This window comes from Bidens hawaiensis, unplaced genomic scaffold (genome assembly GCF_021521415.1).
Source record: "Bidens hawaiensis isolate Kalapana, Puna unplaced genomic scaffold, B.hawaiensis_p1.1 tig00018741_1, whole genome shotgun sequence".
Classification (NCBI taxonomy): domain Eukaryota; kingdom Viridiplantae; phylum Streptophyta; class Magnoliopsida; order Asterales; family Asteraceae; genus Bidens; species Bidens hawaiensis.
Genome location: NW_027492835.1, coordinates 73,500 through 93,449, shown reverse-complemented (window position 1 = coordinate 93,449; position 19,950 = coordinate 73,500). Strand labels below are relative to the sequence as shown.

At 35.9% G+C, this 19,950-nt stretch overlaps 1 pseudogene; it reads right to left on the bottom strand.

Annotated features, from left to right (window-relative positions):
- Nucleotides 1-278: 278 nt before the first annotated feature.
- LOC143556774 (ferredoxin-thioredoxin reductase, variable chain pseudogene) lies at nucleotides 279-755 on the bottom strand (annotated as a pseudogene).
- Between the last annotated feature and the right edge of the window lie 19,195 nt (nucleotides 756-19,950).

The window sequence follows — 19,950 nt, the reverse complement described above, 5'->3', positions numbered from 1 at the left end:
AGAGCATATGGTGGCCTATATCCCTTAATACCTAATGCATATTAAAAAGACAATATTTAGCAGTCATTTACATATGCATATATCGGTCTCAATTTCTTAATGCAAGCTAACACAGGCACAAATGCGCAATCTTTTTGTAAATATCAAACTTTTGCAGGTATATACATCCACAATACCGGAAATACAACATTATACAACCGTAACATAACGAGTTAAACTAACATTATTCAATACTGTATTAATAATATAATCAAACAGATTCAATCAAAAATCATGAATCAGTCAATATACTCAAACTCATCTTCCTTCAAATGCGCGAAAAACTTAACCGGAGCATCACCGCGTCCTTCAAGCACCTCAACGAACTCGATCTTATACGGCAAATTAGCCGATATATGTTTACCTTTCCACACGGCAACATACTCCTTCAATTTACCTTCTCTACCGTTCAATTCAACTTCCGGTACTTTAGGCACATGATACACCTTCAACGGCACTGAAACCCTAACCCTAGCTCCAATCTTCGATCGAGTTACGTCTTCTGGTGAACTCGATTCCGTGATTGGATCGTCAACGATTGATGATTTGATCAGAAGATTTGTGTTAGGGTTTCGGTTAGGGTTAGGGTTTTGGAATGTGAGAGATTGGGGATGGTGAGAGTAACGGCGGCGTGATGGTGGAGGTGTACGGCGGGTGACGGTGGAGGTGGATGGAGTGAGCGGCGTTGCGGCGGCGATGATCGCCGGAAATGTCATGGTTTGGTTTTTTTCCGGTGACGGAGATGAAATAATAATAATGTCACTTGGTTATTATCAACTCATTTTTGGGTTGAGTTATCCACAAGCATAGATGACAAGATGTCAAAATATCAAAATGTGATGTTAGATTTTTGTTAATGGTGATGTGTTTTTAGAGATAGGGTTAGTGATAATGGATTTGAGTTAGTTTTAAAGCATTCTCAACTGGTCTTTTATAAAATTGTGAGTGAGTTTTTTATATTATATGCAATAGTTATTAGTGTATGTGAGTGAAGAAAATAAAAAAACTTTTGTTGAAAAGTAAATTTGGAGAAATAATAATTGTTCATCATTTATAATTTTTTTAATGTTTTTTGTGAATGGAGGAGAGAGAAAAGATAACAATAAAACTATAAAAATATTATTTAATTAAAAATGAGAGAGAAAATGTAGTGTGTGTTTTAGTGTAATTATAGAGATTGAGGTAGTGTTCTTGAGAAAGATAATAATAAAAGTATAAAAATATTATTTAATTAAAAATGAGAGAGAAAATGTAGTGTGTTTTTTAGTATAATTATAGAGATGAAGGTAAATATGTTGCTGGTTCCTGGGAATGCTCTTAGATTTTTGTTAATGGTAATGTGTTTATGGAGATGGGGTTAGTGATAATGGATTTGAGTTAGTTTTATGGTTGGTTCTAGCAAGAGAAAGGGAGATTGAATTTGTTTTTAGGATTTCAGTATTAACACATTCAGCACGTCGCCTGTGTAAAAGGACTAGTATCGTGTGTAACTCTTAGTTCTAAAGTCTGTGTTACGATTGTAGGAATACCGATAAAAATATTTTCTGAAATCAGTTTAATTACTTCGATAATTGAAGTGAAATCTATTCAGTTACGATTTTTGTAATAAGGATTTTGACAACACTTAATGATAAGTAGTTTTCTTTTTGAAAAGTCAATTGGTACTGACAACTCTTCGATTGAGTCTCAAATCTTGACGAATCTCAAATCATCCACCGGTCCTTCTTTTCTTTATTTCTCGTTTTTTTCATGATATTGTATCCATGATATTAGGATGTTAAACTGGCAAGATTCAACCCCCCCCCCCCTTTTCTTTTTGTTTGTTTCATTTTAAGGACCAAGGTTGGTATAATTGCTTACATGTTGGCTTATAGTTGATTTTTGTAATTGTTATGGTTGATTATTATCCAATTTTGTTTAACACGACTTATTAGAATTTAACAGATTAAATGATAAAAATTATAACTAAAATGAAGACTCTCAACCTATATAAACATTGTTATTAGGAATAACATATACAAATCTAAATATAAACAAAAGATCTTAAAGATTGTACAAGCCTTAAATAAACAAAAACTTACATCAAATGACTTAGAGAAGACGGAGCAATATATGATAGAGAAATGAGTATATTTCGAATGACGATCTTGTTCTCATTAGTGCTTCTTCTATATCTAAATTTAGATAATATAAGAACATTTTCCCTTATAATTATAACCCATACACTCCTAAGTGTTTCAAAAGGAATTCAGACCTGATTTATTGATTGTATATGTTCTTACAAATAAAAGAAAGATTACATGAATAAATAATATGACCAATGGTTCAAACATGAAAATACAATAATTGAAAATTGTGAATTCCTTGATTCTTGCAGGGCTCTTTGATTGATAGCTTTTAGTTGTGATATATTTCAAAAAAGGGATGAGGTATATCTTTGGTCTTTTTTTATTTATTTTACTTTTCTAACACCTCCTCAAGTTGAGTAGTGGGATCTCCAATATTCAACTTGCTAAGACAATTGCTGAATATTCTTCCATTGATGACTTTTGTTAATATATCTGCCAATTGATCTTTAGATCGAATGAATGGTAACTCTATAATTCTAGCTTCAAGTTTCTCTTTGATGATGTTTCGATCAACCTTTATGTGTTTTGTACGATCGTGTTGGACTGGATTCTCTGAGATTTGTATTGTGGCTTTATTATCACACATAATTTTGCTCGCTTCGCTTGGAGGGAACCCGATTTCAGTCAAAAGTTTATGGATCCATATAACTTCCGCCAAGCCTCGTGCAATCCCCCTTAATTCAGCTTTGGTGTTGGATAAAGCTACTACCTTTTGTTTTTTTCTTCTCCAACTTACCAAGTTTCCCTCAACTAGAGTGAAGTACCTTGATGTAGATCTTCGATCGTCTTGATCTCCTGCCCAGTCTGCATCAGTATATACTTGTACGTTAAGATGTTTGTTTTGCTGAAAGAGAACTCCATGGCCTATTGTTCCTTTCAAGTATCTGATAATTCTCATTACTGCTTCCATGTGGGTTATTTGAGGCTGGTGCATAAACTTGCTAACCACTCCAACTGCATATGCGATATCAGGACGAGTATGTGAAAGGTATATTAGTTTACCCACTAAGCGTTGGTATCTTTCTTTATTTGTTAACTTGGCTCCTTCTTCCATACGAAGTTTATGGTTTAACAATATTGGTGTGTCGGTAGGCTTGCAGTCAACCATTCCTATCTCGGCTAGGAGATCGAGAATGTACTTTTTCTGGCATATGAAGATCCCTTGTTTAGACCTTGGCACCTCGATTCCAAGAAAATACTTAAGTCTTCCTAGGTCCTTCATTTCAAACTATGTGAACAAGTTTACCTTCAACTTTCTCATTTCTTCCTCATTATTTCCTGTAATAATCATGTCATCAACATATATAATTAAACAAGTTACAAGTTTACCTCTTCGTTTAAGAAACAACGTATGATCAGAGTTGCTTTGTTGGTATCCATATTTCTTCATTGCTAGAGTGAATCTGCCAAACCAAGCTCGAGGAGATTGCTTGAGGCCGTAAAGAGATTTTTTCAATCTACATACTTCTTTTGCTTTGAAATTTCTTTTGAACCCGGGTGGAGCTTCCATATAAACTTCTTCTTCTAATTCTCCGTGTAGGAAGGCATTCTTAACGCCAAACTAATGAAGAGGCCATTCTTCATTTACAGCGATTGAGAAAAGAACTCAAATCGTGTCAAACTTTGCTACATGGGAAAAAGTTTCTGAGTAGTCAACTCCGTATATCTGGGTATAGCCTTTAGCTACTAACCGGGCTTTATACCTTTCAGTTGTTCCATCGGGTTTGTGTTTGATTGTAAAGACCCAACGACATCCCACTGGTTTCTTTCCTGGAGGAAGATCAAATTTTCCCAAGTGTTGTTTTTTATTAGTGCCTTCATCTCGGTATCCATTGCATCTTTCCAATTCCTTGATTCTATGGCTTGTTCCATTGACGTTAGAATTGGTTCAATGTAAAGGGAAGGCGTGAAGGCCTTGGCTTCTTTGGAGAGGTTCCCATTGGCAACATTTTCCAAGGGATACTAAAGGATTTACACTGTTTTTTTTTTGGAGAGTATCGTTTTGCTGGGATACCTCTGTTCACTCTTGGTGGAAGAGCATGTCTCTCGGTCATATCTTCCTTTCTTGTCCTTTCTTGTATTGGTTCTTCTTGTCTTGTCTTTTCTTGTATTGGTTCTCCTTGTTTCTGCACTGCTTGTTCTACTTCTAGCTCATGGTTATTATTATTATTATTATTTAGATATTCATGATATCCTTGATCTGTTATATCTTCCGTTTGAGAGTTACTTACCTCGGATGTCTGGTTAGGAGGATTTTGGTCTGGAACACTAAATGCGGGTCTACTAAATTGTTGTGAAGTGTGTGACTCATCTTGGTTATTGTGATTGATTGTTTCAGATGTTGAAGTCCATTTTGGAATTCATTTAAGCCAACTTAGGTTCTGTTTGTTTTTTAAGACAAAAACTGTCTGCAATCTGATTTAATCTGATTTCATGTCTGCAACTGAAGATGTGGTCTGAATGTCTTCAATCTGAAAATATAATACTGTTTGCTTTATAAACTGGATATCGTCTGCATAAGCTGAAAATTATTTACCTATCATACTTATCACAATAGATAGAAGTCATTTAACATTCAAGTTATACAAAAATACCATAGTAGCACCAAGTATTAATAACAAAAAAAAACTAAAAAACTCAAAGTACGTTATTTTTCATTAATTCTTGTGCTATTTGATCTCAAAGTTGACTCGTGAATTGACGGTCCGCTGAACTTCCATGTCGTGGTACTTCTTCTTCTCTAATTTCACCACCATGTTATACATGTTCATCTCCATCCTGAAGACCTACATTTGGGTGATCATATTCATCAAAAAGCTCATCGCTTAAACCCTCTTTCCGTATAAAATTGTGAAGCGCAAAACATGCAATGGTAATATTTTGTTGTGTAACCAACGAAAAGGGGGCCATTTTCTTTAATATTGGAAAGTGTGCCTTCAATACACCATAATCACGTTCAATAACATTTCTAAGCTTTGCATGTGCATAGTTAAATTTTTCTTTGTCGGTTAATGCACGCCTTCGACGAAAATCTCCTAGCCAATACCTCACATTTCTATATGGTGCCAAAAATACTCGAGTGTGAGCATACGCAACATCACATAGATAATATTTATCTAAAAACAATTCAATCTTCAAACTATATAATATAAATAATAAAGTTAAAATCATAAATATATACCCGAGGGAGGAAATAGAAATGGAGCATTTGTATTTGTTAATGATTCGGACAATATTCTAGAATCATGTGCTACTCCTTTCCATCCGGCCACGAGAAATGTAAATATCATGTTGAAGTCACATATGGCCAAAACATTTTGATAACAATCTCCTGTTCCTCTTCCTCTATATAAATATTGTTCTCAACAGGAACAATAGCATGTATCAAAGTTCCATCAAGTGCACCAATTGCTCCCTACGTAGAATTTAATAGTTAATAGTATATGTGGAAAGAAACCACCAAAGTATTTGTATAATGTACCTTAAAAGTTTGTCGTAATCTCTTATGATGCCCCGAAATATTTGGATTAGGATTAAAAGATGTTGGTACTATAACCTCTTCAGCAAACTCCATCATTCTTGAGAATACTTCATGAAAATACTTATGAATTGTTTGTTTCGAGTGTTGAAATCAAAGCATCATAAAAAACATAGCCATTTTTTCTTCAAGGGATACATGTCTACTATCTTTTAACCAACCTTTTAGTCTAAAATGTGTGCAAAGTCGAACAAAAGAATCACGTGACATGCGTAGGATTTCAATGCATTGTGTATTGTTCCCTTGCAACAATTCTAAAGTAAAATGGTGTCCGGACATAACCGACGTGTTATATCTTTTTCTTTTAAGACGTCTCGGCCAAAAGTATCTAAGATACAAGAACATCACAATGAGGAGCAACAACTTTTGATTATAATCCATAAGAAACCTGTTAATAACAGCAAAAAAAGCTCAAAAAGAAAAACTATTGTCGAAAGTACTATTGTCGAAAATAGCCGAATATAAAACACATAATGGTTCAATTACATAATTGTTTAGGATACAAAACACATAATGGTCCTATGGCAATGTCATCCAATACAACCAAAAATAAAACACATAATGGTTCAAATTACACAAAACACATAAAGGTTCAACTTACACCAAACACATAATGGTTCAAAATACACCAACACATAATGGTTCAAAATACTCATATCGCTCTCTACTTGAATATCCCCAATGTCGTCACTGTCATCTTAATCCACCCTTTCAACACCTCAGGGTCCGATGGTAAAGTCATCCATGCTTGTCTCATGTGTGTTGACTGACCAAAAATATTAAAAGCTGCCAAAACAAAGGATCTATAGAATTAACCCAACTAACTTTAACTTCTCATAACATTCATCAGTTGATGGTCCCTCCATGCTTTTCACCATATGCTTAAGTGCATCATGCATATCACTAGCCAAGTTATCTAGGGTAATGGAGGTTTAAGCCTTTTTCTTTGGCATAACTTCTGAATCATTAGAGGGCTTAACACTAGGTCCCTTATTGTTGGTCGGATCTTCATCTTCATAACCTTGTTCATGAGAGTCTCCGTCATCCTCTTCTAAATTAACACTAGCTTCTATATGAAGTGTTTGGACATGTGGTGATGATGAAACCCCAGATATTTGGGTAGATGTCCATTGATTACCACCATTTGCACTAAGGCCTTCAAACACAGCTATGAAAAGGTCATGATGAGGCAATGGTCGTGTTTTCAATGACATCGCCCTTGGGTGACCCTGCGCCAAATTAATAGGAACTATAATAAATACTTTTTTATTCTCATTATTCTTATCAATACATGGAAAAATATTGAAGTTTTAAAAAAACACACCTTTTTAAAATCTTCCCATTCTTGAGGTGTTAAAGTGAACATATTTGTTTGTGGGTTGTAGAGATTTCCAGTCTTGTTTCTCAAATAGCACCATCCTACATATTTTTCTTTCAAAGTATCAAAAGCATTTCTAAGTTGCTTTTGAGTCAAATTCATGCCAAACTCTTCCTTAAGTTTCTTTCCTAGCCTACCCCAAGACTCTTTACGCAAGCTTTGTCCATTTCTACCTACTCTCCCTATTTCTTCAAGACATGTATCTAACATGCATTTGATAGTCTCATCCGTCCATTATTGTCGACCATCATTATTTTCCATCTAGAATTAAATCAAAAATAAAGGTTTTTTAATGCTAAATTATTAAAGAACCTTATTGTCTCTCTCTAATACTCAAGTTATTAAATCACAAATAAAGAACCACAAGGAATTTCAAGCCATATTGTAGTAATATGAATTCAATCAAGTCACTTTACATCAGATATGTAGCAGCGCGAAATTAATTTCCAACATATTATCAATTATTATACACATCAAGCATGTGTTATCAATTAGTATACACATCAAGCATGTAAAGTTTGCTTTTATATTAATTATAAATACACAAGAAAGACAACGGTTAATTAGTCAAAGGTCAAACCAAGAATAAGATGAATCAAGACAAATCATGATTGCTTTGAAAAAAAACTTTGACATTTTAGTCAAATTAGGACTTCTTTTAAATCTAAAATGCTTATTTTGACTTTGATAGAATCAAAACTTCATTTTTCACAAGTGTTAAGACTTTTATCCCATATGTTTCCTCTTGAGTTTATCATCAAAACAATTCTTGAAGTCCAAATTAAGTTCTGATTTTTCAAATTTAAGAATATGCACCTTAGTTTTTTACATTTTAAATCTGTTACGCTAACATCTAAAATACTAATTTTGACTTCTTATTTTCTCAACAACCTCATTGAGGGGTTTATGAAATATCTCAAGTACCTCATCTTATTCTTGGTTTGACCTTTGATTCATCTCTGTTCTATATACGAATGATTATACAAGAGAGAAAATTAGGGTTTACCTTGAAAATACAGGCGGTGCTGCGCGGTGAAGAACAGATCTGTTGGACGACGCCGCTGTCCGGTGATGCGGTGGCGATTTCCGGTGATGCGGCGGCCGGCGAAGCTCTTTGGTGATTCGGGCGGCTGTGGTGGTGTTTAGGGTTTGAAGATGAGTATCTCCATATCCAGGGAGAATGAGCTGGATATGTTTTTTTAGGGTGTGAAGATGTTTGAAGACAAATAATATTAGATTATTACTTAAGACAATAAAAGCAATTTTAAGATTTTTTTTTTTTTAAAAAAAAAACCGTCTTCAAGGCCTTATGTCTGCGCGCCCGCATACATAGGGTCCTTGAAGACCTTATAAGTAAAAACAAACACTACCTTAGTGTGTCATGTTCTTTCTCCCCCTGACCACTATGTTGGGAGTTATAAAACAACTCGGTTTCAAGAAAATCACAATTCATAGTAGTGTATATATGGCGGCTTTTTGGACTGTAGCAGCGGTGCCCTTTTTTATTGACACCATAGCCTACAAATACCCATTTTTCCAGCACATGGATCGAGTTTGGTTCGATTGTTTTTCGGTATATGGACAAATACTGAACACCTAAATATTCGTGGTTGTAACGTAAGAGTAGATGGTAGGTTAGTGAATTTTGAAAGGGCTTGAAGAGGATTTTTTTAGGTCAAGGGCTTTTGTTGGTAGTCGATTGATAAGGTATGTAGCAGTGGCGGCGGCTTCGGGCCCGAAGGACGCAGGTACTTAGGATTCTATTAATAAAGCACGAGTTATTTCTAAAAGAATGCGATTTTTACGCTCAACGGTGGCATTTTGTTCGGGAGTATGGGAGCATGACATTTGGTGGATTATCCCTTTCGTTCGACAAAATTGTTTCATTGAATCATTTATGAACTCTCCACCATTATCGGATTGAAGAATTTGGATATTAGTTTTAAATTTTGTTTGTATCATTGTATAAAACATACTAAATTTATCAAAAACTTCATATTTATGTTTTAAAAAATAACTCCATGTCATACGAGTGCAATCATCAACAAAGAGAACAAAATAATGAAAATTTTGTCCACCAACAACTTTGGCCGGACCCCACACATCCGAATGGATAAAGGAAAATGGTAAATTAACTTTTGTGTTATTTGGTTTAAAAGTATGTCTATGACTTTTAGCCGAGACACAAGTTTCACAACTTAAAGGTTCATTTAAATGAAATAATTTTGGAAATAAAAGGTGTAAATAACCGATCGATGGGTGTCCTAATCTCCTATGCCATAGCCAAGCCTTTCTATTGATAGTTCCATGTGCCAACATCACAGTACCATGTTGAGTCACTTCTTCCACATAGTATAATCCATAGCGTTCAGTGCCGCCCAATAATCGTTCCGGACCTGATATCTTGTAATATACAGAAGTTCGGGTGCATTAAAAATGTGCAATTTAATTTTTTTGTCACATGATTAATAGATAATAATTTATGTGATAGGGACGGGACATTCAAACAATTTGAAAGTCTTAAAATGGGTGATATTTCAATAGTTCCTCCTCCTTTTACGGGAACCATCCCCCCATTAGAAGTTTTTATGTGATTAATTTTAGGTTTCGAATTAGAAATTATGTCGGACAGTTCGAAAGTCATGATGTCGGTAGCACCACAATAAAAAATCCATGACTTCTTTAAATTTTCACATGTTTCGACAATATTAACTTCTCCCACATTTTTATTTGGATTGTTTTTGTAAAATCAAAATCCTGGTGGGCTTTGTTTTTAAACATATTAAAATCTTGACCAGTATCAAAAATAATAGAAATTTTAGGGGGGTTCTCGGAGTTGTTACTTACTTCAGGGAGATTGTTAAGTAATTTTAAAACTAAAGGATCAATAAAATTAGGGTTGCAAATAAGGGGGCTTGAGAGTAGTCTCTCAAACCCAATACCTCTGTGGCAATTTTTTTTGATGTGCAGTTCTATCTCTAATTGACACCATACATTGGGAGCCATCGTCTCTAGCTTCACCACCAAATCCACCATCTCCGGTGTCACACCCCAACCTACGGCGGAAATGCCGGGGCGAACTGATTGCTCACAGCTTTTCAAAGGTTACTATCATGCAATAATGAATGTGACAATATCTATTAAGTTAATTAAATAATCAAAAACATCAAATACAAAATCCATATTTCAAATAAATAAGACAATACAAATATATCAAAGTCTAAAATCTTGTTTATTTTCTCTAGCGTGCAATCCTAAGTTTTTCTTCCAAACAAGCTTGAATATAAAACGATAACCTATATATACGTTGAAAATATAAAGGTTTTGTCAACACAAGGTTGAGTGAGTGATGTACATAGAAATATACATCTTTTCGGCATCAAATAATCTCTAAAAACTGCAATTTCTATATAATAACATAGCATAAAAGGCTACTTATCATAATAAAACACAATTTCAGGTGAAACCAAGCCTCAAACGAAGAAACAAGCAAAAAGACAAAGAAAAACAGAAGAAAACACAAGAAAACAAAGAAACACACTCCCATGCCTCAAGAAACACGCCCCCATGCTTCTAACACAAGAAAAGACAAAATCTGAAAGCAGAAGCACGGGGCTATGCTCATCATGCACGGGGCCGTGGACAAGAATACAGAAAAGACAAAGAAGAATTGAGCACATGTCACAAAAAAACACGGGGCCGTGCCTACCAACCACGGGGCCGTTGCCACCTCACAGAAAAGAAAAAACAAATCTGGCACATGTCATAAAAATGCACGGGGGCGTGCTCATCAAGCACGGGGCCGTGCCTCACTATCCAGATTGCCTATAAATAGTGGCTCATGTTGCACTCATTTGGTGTGCCTTGAAAAGAGTTCTCTCCGGTTTTCACTTATAAAAACACACACTAACACTCACTTTGAAGATTTAGTGAAGAGTTTGAAGGCTTGGAGGTCATCGCCATCAATCATCATCATCACCATCATTACCATCATTAAGAAGAAAGATTCATCTACATTTGGTTAGATTGTTCTAAGTTTAATCATGTATTTGTTATTATCAATCATCTTTATGCTTATCATCATGCTCATTATGAGCTAAACTCCTTTTATCATCTAAAATCTATGAAGAAACTTTGTTTTACTTGATAATTAATTAAGACATGTGATGTAGTTTAGTAAAGTACATGGTTATATTACAATTATCTTTTGATGAGAAACGTTTCACCATCTTAAATTACTAATTCAAAGTTAGTGGTTGTCAATTTTCATTGGCAATCGTTCATGATCGATTCATGCTCTTGAAAGATAGAAATACTTTGATACATTATCGAAACATGGATCCTTATATTGTACTTAGAAATGATGAGATATAAGTTATGATGTATTTTTCTAAACCTTGGTAATCCGAAAATGGCTTTGCTTAGGATATCAAATTAGTTAAAGAAACCATATGTTAACGGAATGTGTAATTATAACCTACATAAATCAACCAAGGGGAGGTTGTGTGATGAACTATAACCACCCGAAGTTGTTAGAATTGGTATTTGAGAAATCGAAGTCAATCCTAATCTTTCTACTTTACGAAACTACTTGCCAACTTAAATTGACATCATTGAGATTGTATGACATTAGGAAATGGTGGACTTTAAAATGCGCATACTATCTCCTTAGTGCCAAAGATGCTCACTTAAGGTTTAAGGAGCTATCTATCATATATTGCTATGACAAGTTTATCACATGTCCAAATATTAATTATCAATGATATAATGGAGTGGATTCTTGATCATAGATGGTAACCTTCGCATAATTGAACAACTCGTTTAGAATTTCTTGTCTTGGTCACCTATATATTATATATAAGTATTTACATTTTATAAAAATTTAAAAAAATTAACCCCAAAAATGATTAAAACCTCTGATTAAAGCAAAACAACTATTTATTATTAAAAACCTTTGTGTCCACGGATCGATACTTGGTTCTTACCAATACTATTCTACATATACGATAGGTACACTTGCCTATTCTGTGTGTGTTTAGTATTTGAAGAAATCACTTTTATAAATTTAAATCACGATCTTGTGCAAAAGCAAATCATCCCATCCTTTTATAGTTTATACCACACGCACGCACGCATCAGTGAGCAACACACCAATTTAAATGTTCATATAGAAAATAAGTATTTGCAACAAGTCATATTAGTATAACAAATTAACCAAATGAGCAAGTATAACTGAGATGTCGAGAAGCACAAAGCTATAACGACTGGCATATGACCATACTAGACTGAGATTATGTTGGATCTCTCCGAATGCGGAAGCATACAAAGCAAATAAGCAAGTAACGTATAAGTTGTTAACACATAAGACAAAGTTGCAGTTTTGTGTATAAGTATATATGAGAAAATATATTTACGCATATGTCCCCAAAACGTGGAAAAAGAAGTAAAATAGGGGAATGTGGTACTCACCTCAATAGACGAACAAATGAAGATTCAAGATAACGAAAAGCCGGAAACAGGTCACACGCGAACGTTAAATCCTAATGAGAAACGATAGCAAACGAAATACACTTAGTAATGCACAAGATTTACTACGGCGACTATATAAACAGTATTAAGTTAATATAATAATAATATAATATCATATATAAGATAACATAATTTGTTTGTTTAATAAAATATATATCGTGAAAAAATATTTCTTTTAATTTTTATAAATATAAGTATATGCATGTAGCTTACTTATTTTTATACAAATATTAGCTTTTAAGTTATCATATACATATATATTATATACATATTTGCTTATATGAATATACACGAAAACGAAAACGAAAACGAAAACGAGAGTTAAACGAGTTCACTAACTAACGAATTTATTATGAACACTAATTCAACAAAATTATAATAATTTAATATTATATATCAAGATTTATTATATAAAATATTCATTTTGATTCATAAAAACATAACTTAATTAATATTATTTGTAGTTTTATAAATAAAATTACTTGATTTATTAATTTTATTAGAACATTAGTTCCTAAGTGATAAAATACTTGTATATATACATACACACACATATATATATGCCTTTATGTGAATGAAAACAAGTATCGCAAACCAGTTTTTATTAGGAAAATCTTTATTAGCTATTATTATTAATATAAATATTTAATGGGTTAAAAAGGAATAAACAAGGAAAAATCAAAGAAACGGGGTGCATAGAGGGTCGAACACGCGACATCTACCCCGACATACATATGTATTAACCGGCTGGCCCATAGACTAGATGTGTTAAGAACCAGATTCAAATATATATATACAATAGTCGATCAAAACAAATTTGCTTATAAACCCTAATAATCAAATCGATCCAATACGTTATACTGAATATAATTAACCATAGGGCTTTTGATCTACATGATTGTGCGATTAAAACCATAAATATAATTACCTTAAACAACGATTGGAGGTGGGGTAATCGAACAGAAACAGGGCCGGCGTAAGAAGGTCAAGAACGGCAATCAAGAGGGCACGAGAATGAGATTAACTTAAGGGTAAAGGTTGGAGACAGGCTGAGGAAGGTATGGGTGAGTTTAATTGCGTTTATGAGATCGTTTATATAGAAAAACGAGATTAGGGTTTTTCGGCTAGGTCTAAACAAGGAAGAACGAGTCAACATGGTCTAATTAGTTCAATTACATTAACGGTGATGCCGCGAATCATGCACGAAATGGATTTCCTTAATCAAAAGTTGGTTATAAACGATTTTGGCCTGTTAATTTCTTGATTGATTGATCGCGGGTTCATGAGATTGATTATGGTCGGGTTTGGTAAACGGGTATCCAGGTTGATGATCTGGGTTATAATAATATTTACAGATTGGACCCTGGTGTTTAAGTATGGACACAAAAGAGGATAAACTATATAGTATGGGCTAAAAGTGTAAAAGCGTTAAAGATATATTTATTAATAATTAAATATTAATAAAATAGTCAAACTAATTCGATAAACGCAATACTTTTAAATAAAAATAACCCGAACACTGAATCGAGTCGGGTATTTAATAAAAATATAAATTTAAAAACCCGAGTTGTCACATCCGGCCACCGAATGGTTGTTGTTCCCGGTGGCACCTGGGTTGCCGACGACGGCCACTGATTTTGCCCTTTCCTTATTCTCTCCGTGTGACCTATTGGTAGTTGCCAAAGCCACCCCATTCTGAGATGCTTTGTTGTCAGCAAGATTTTGTTTTGTGTCTTGGTTTTGAAAATCGATACCATGTTTGATGAAGTTGATTGTTTGGGTTGTGAGAAGGTCATTGTTTGTTTGATTTTCTGATCTATTGCCGACTGACATGTTTTGGTTTGAGGGATTCGAAAGAAAGGTAGACAATATGTAAATGAGATATGGTCCTAGAACCACTTACTGCTTTGATACCATGTTTCAAAAGGAATTCAGAATTAATTTATTGATTGTATATGTTCTTACAAATAAAAGAAAGACTACATGAATAAATAATATGACCAATGGTTCAAACATGGAAATACAACAACTGAAATTGTGAATTCCTTGATTCTTGCAACGGCTCTTTGATTGATAGCTTTTAGTTGTGATATCTTTCGAAAAAGGGATGAGGTAACAAACTGATCTTTGGTCTGTTTTATTTATTTATTTTAGTTTTCTTAACACTAAGTACCTTGTGAAACAACCTTTCTCCCATCAATCTTTTGATCTCATTTATAATCTCATTTAAGACTATTTAGTTTAACCTCATGTTGAAAACATAATCATAAACTTTAATCAGGCCCCTTTTCGATAGTGACTAACTATATGTGACTTCATATGCTACTAGTTCATCAATAATAATTATATGTCACCTACATGTTCCTATATACTTGTTTAATCATCTTAAGTCATAATTCAATATAATTAAATGTGTTGGAAGATATAAAAGACTTGTTTGCACAATTTTTTTTAAAGAAAATTCATTTCAAATAAAAGGATCCAATTACAATAAAGAGGCAGGTAAGCGGATAACAAGCTGCGCCGCCACCCCCTTTTGAATGACAAAACCGATCATACAGAAAACAAAAATATCGTTCTTCGGCGTATTTGAGCTACTGGGCACGACCCCCTGAACTCTTTTTAGAAACGTAGCAGCACCGGGGGCAAGGGACCCAAATGTATCAAAATCAAAAGGAATGAAGGCGTGTTGATTCTTAGCATACGCCTTCTCATGCTTAGCAATTTTTCCTGCTTCCACCTTTAGCACAACCTGCCTAGCAACAAACCCCGTGTCCCTAAGCCTGAAAAGAGGGGACACCCCAGTAAGGTCCACACAAGCATGCTCCCCTTATCCAAACACAAGAATGTCCGCTGGTCGGAGAGTAGATCTTCCTTCACGCAGGTCCGACAAGAAATTCACAGGAGTCGCTTTTCTTGACGAGATTTTCGTCCGTTAAACACATCACTGTAACATCCTAAAATTTATAATGTTGAATAAAGAAAGTTACGTTTAGTGATTTCGCGTTATTAATTAATTAATAACGAGTAAAGAACGGATCATGGATTTAGATTAATTGAGATGGGTTAAATAAGAATGGGCTTTAGGTCCATGGGCTTTAAGGGACATAAATATCCCCTAAACCAACCAAAAACCCTAAACCCTCATTTCATTTCCATCATAATCTCTACACACTCCAAAACACACACACACCACACACCGCCATATACGGCCGGCGGCCGAGGGAGAGAAACGAGCAAGACCCGAGAGAGAGAGAGAGTAAACGATTAGTTGTGATTAAACAAGTTAAAACGAGATCCAAACGAGCACAAAAGGTATGTTATTGACCTTTAAAGTTTATGTTTTATTGAATGTCCTTAAGCTTAAAGATCCAAGCTTTATAGTATATACGGGATATATATACGAATGAAATGGTTAGGGAACGTTAGTGGGTGATGTCGAACCATAACAAGGATATTAAAATCGCCAAAATGCGTGATAAAAACCAAACCCGTAGCGAACTGGGCAACTTCGCCTGCGAACTGGGTAACTTCGCCTGCAAAAGCTTAACTTCGCCTTCAAAGCTTAACTTCGCCTACGGCCAAGTTCGCCTAACTGGTAACTTCGCCTAAGGCCAAGTTCGCCTAATTGATAACTTCGCCTAAGACCAACTTCGCCTAAGACCAAATTCGCCTAATTGATAACTTCGCCTACGGCCAAGTTCGCCTAATTGATAACTTCGCCTAAGGCCAAGTTCGCCTAACTGATAACTTCGCCTAAAGTTAAGTTCGCTTAGAAAATAAATTAAAAACCTAATGAAAAAAATGTGTTAAGACAGTTAATGGAAATAAAATTTTTCCAAGCTGACCTGGCAGCTCGACCCCAGCCAGGGGCTCTGCCCCTTGGACCCTGCTAGGGGCTGCCGCCCCTAGACCCCGCTGCCAGGGGCGCTGCCCCCGGACCCCCGTTCGTTGTGGGTACTAGTTAAGACTAGAAAGATGATATGAGTAGTGATAGTTAATTGATACGTATACTTGTTATACAGTCAGCCGTGCACAACTGAAGAAAGGGATTACGATTAACGGTGAACGTAACCGTGTTCAGGTGAGTTTCTAGCCCCACTCCTTGTTATGTTTTTCGGGGCTGTGTGCATACTCGATGTGATTAGTTAATACACTTACCTTAAGTGGTAAGTGTATTCCATATATGATATATGTGATAGATATGAATGATTGATTGTCTGTACGCGAACAATCCTCAGATATTGCGCGTACTGTTAGGTTGTAAATAAAGATATGAGTGTTATAAATGGATGTATGATCGTTATGAATGAATGCTTGTCGGGGCGTGAACGATCTTCGGATATTGCAAGGACCGACAAGAAGTACGATAAATGAATGAGGTGAAGAACGCCTAGAGTGTTCTTATGCTATAATGTAATTATTGTATATATGAAGTATGTGTATACAGGTACACGAATGGTATGTGAGTTCTACGTTTGACATAGTAAGTTAGGATGGCAAATCCCTCTAGCTTCTGTCGGACATAGACTCTGCTATGGATGGCGTAGTTAAGGACTGCGGGCCTTATACGTAATGTAGATGATAGATGTAAACGTAGATAGGGACGGTGGGCCTTATACGTGTTACAGATAATAGACGACAACGTAGTTAAGAACTGCGGACCTTATACGTATTATAGATAGGCATCAGCATAGGAAAGGATTGTGGACCTTATACGTGCTGTATTTGTGTTGTGGTAGCATAGGGGAGGACTGCGGACCTCGTACGTGCTATGAATTAGGTTGCAACATAGGGAAGGACTGTGGACCTTGTACGTGTTGTGGATGTAGGATGGTATAGGGAAGGACTGCGGACCTTGCACGTACCCTAAATGGTGAACATAGGCAAGGACTGCGGACCTTTTACGTGTTCACGACCTTGAGTACAGGTATAGATGGCGGACTATGAACGTACTCTCGGTAGACTGAGTTACTGATTGTAGATATGTATGTATGTATGGTAGTAAGTATGTATGTAGAACAGAAGGGTAACTAGTTAAGTATGGATATGTATCTTCGGATATGTATGTATGTATATGTATTGTATGGCGTCCGATTAACTAGAACTCACTCAGCGTAGCTGTTGGTGCAATGTCAGTAGTTCAGTGTCTAGTGTCTGTAATTGCGTTTGTAATATTTTATGTTTTGTATAAGCGAAGTTGCTAACAAGTTCGCTGATATGGGCGAACTTGTTAGACAAGCGAAGTTAGTGACAACTTCGCCTGAACATGCCAGGCGAAGTTGTCGTGATTATATAAGCCATCTGTTACGGCTTATTAATGATTAATTCAGTTTTACAGTTTTCGTGTATTCGAGTCAGAGAGAGTCTGTAATCAAGTGATCTTCGTATCACGTGTTTAAGGTTGGTATACAACGTGTTTGATTATCGTGTGTTAATCGTATTGTTTTCTATACTCGTAACGTCTTACGTAGGGATTCCGCACCTGCGTAGTACGTGATATCTCGTGTAGATCCGGCTGGGAACCTATAATTGGTATCAGAGCTCTTGCTCGATTGTGTGGTTCGGGATTATCACGCGGGTATAGAAATCGTTCCGTTCGACTATTCGCGGGACGAGTTTTCTGAGTTTTAGTGTTATACTCTCCTCCTACAAGCTTAAACAACCCATAACACCTTCACAAACCTCGAAAAACCCAGAAATCTAATCTGCAGAAGCTTCGTGTTCATCAGGCGAAGTTGCCGTCACTGTTACTAGGGTTACGGCGAAGATATAAGGTTAAGCGAAGTTATCCACAACTTCGCCTACCTCTTCAAGTTCGCTTACCTCAAGCGAAGTTACCCACAACTTCGCCTACCTCCCAAGTTCGCTCAACTTAAGCGAAGTTATTCTCAAGTTCGCCTATCCAGCGAATTTAAGAAAGTGAGCGACGTTACAAATTCACGCGAAGTTAAGCTTTAAGCGAAGTTATCCGCAACTTCGCCAACAGTGCTGTTTGAAAATAAAATTTTTTATTTTCGGATTTCTTTGAGTTTAGAGAAAGATGTCTTCGATAAACATTACTGAACTTGTAAAGATGGAAGTAGAAGCAGGTTCGGCTACAAAGGCACCTAAGATGCTCAAGAAAACTGATTATGTAGCGTGGAAAGATCGTTTTGAACAATATGTCAAGTATCAAGATGCCAAGATGTGGGTGTGTATACAAGATGGTTACATTCCACCTACTACTGAGTATGAAGGTCGTGATCAGATCAAGAAGTACAAAGAGATGGAAGATGAAGAGAAGAAGATGTATGAGGCAGAAAGTAAAGCTCATGCAGCAATTACAATGGCTCTTCCACAAGAAATTTTGCACACTTTCCGAAAGTACAAGACTGCTAGAGAACTTTGGGAAGCTCTTGAAAACCGTTTTGAGGGCAATGTGGGAATTCGTGCTTCGAAGATTAAACTTCTAAAAACCCAATTCTCTGTCTTCAAGTATCTGAAAAACGAATCACTTGATGATATTATCACCAGATATTATCATCTGATGACTGAACTCAGCAACTATTCAATTGCATACAAAGAAGATGAGATTGTTGAGAAGCTTCTTGATGCTCTCCCACCAAAATGGGAGATGTATACAGTGTTGATGAGAGAAGATAAAGACTTTGCTGACTATGACCTGGAGACAGCAGTTAACAAGCTAAGAACGTTTGAACTGAACATGGTACGAAAGGAGACACCTACCGATCAGGTTCAAGATCCGGGTATGTATGGTGCAAAGGTTAACTCGGGATCAAGTTCGAAAACGGAATCATCTGCTTATTACTCTAAGGGAGAGTCAGGCGCGAGCTCAACACATGAGGGACATGTATCTCTCAACATGAACCGTGATGTGTGCTATGTAGCTGGAGGGTCAAATGCTTCTCAACCACAAGCGACCAAGAGTAGTTATTCCCCAAGTGTTTCAAACAACAACTACTCGAAGATGCCCATGAGTGTCAAATCTGCTGAACAGCAGTTTGCTGTCTATGCATCTTTTATTGCTTCGTATGAGAACTACATTCAGGGTAAGATCGTTGATCCTGCAGTTTTGGATGAAGACTATGACCAGATCGATGCTGATGATCTGGAGGAGATGGATCTGCAGTGGCAGATTGCTATGATTGTCAGAAGGGTGAAGAGGTTCATGAAGAAGACTGGCAGGAAGTTTGTCGGTGAGAGGCCAGGGTTTGATAAGTCGAAGGTTCGCTGCTACAACTGTCAGCAGAATGGCCACTTTGCAAAAGAATGCAAGAATGAACGTGTAGAACGCAGTCAGAACAGATCTACACAGCAAAGTGGTAGTGGTAATG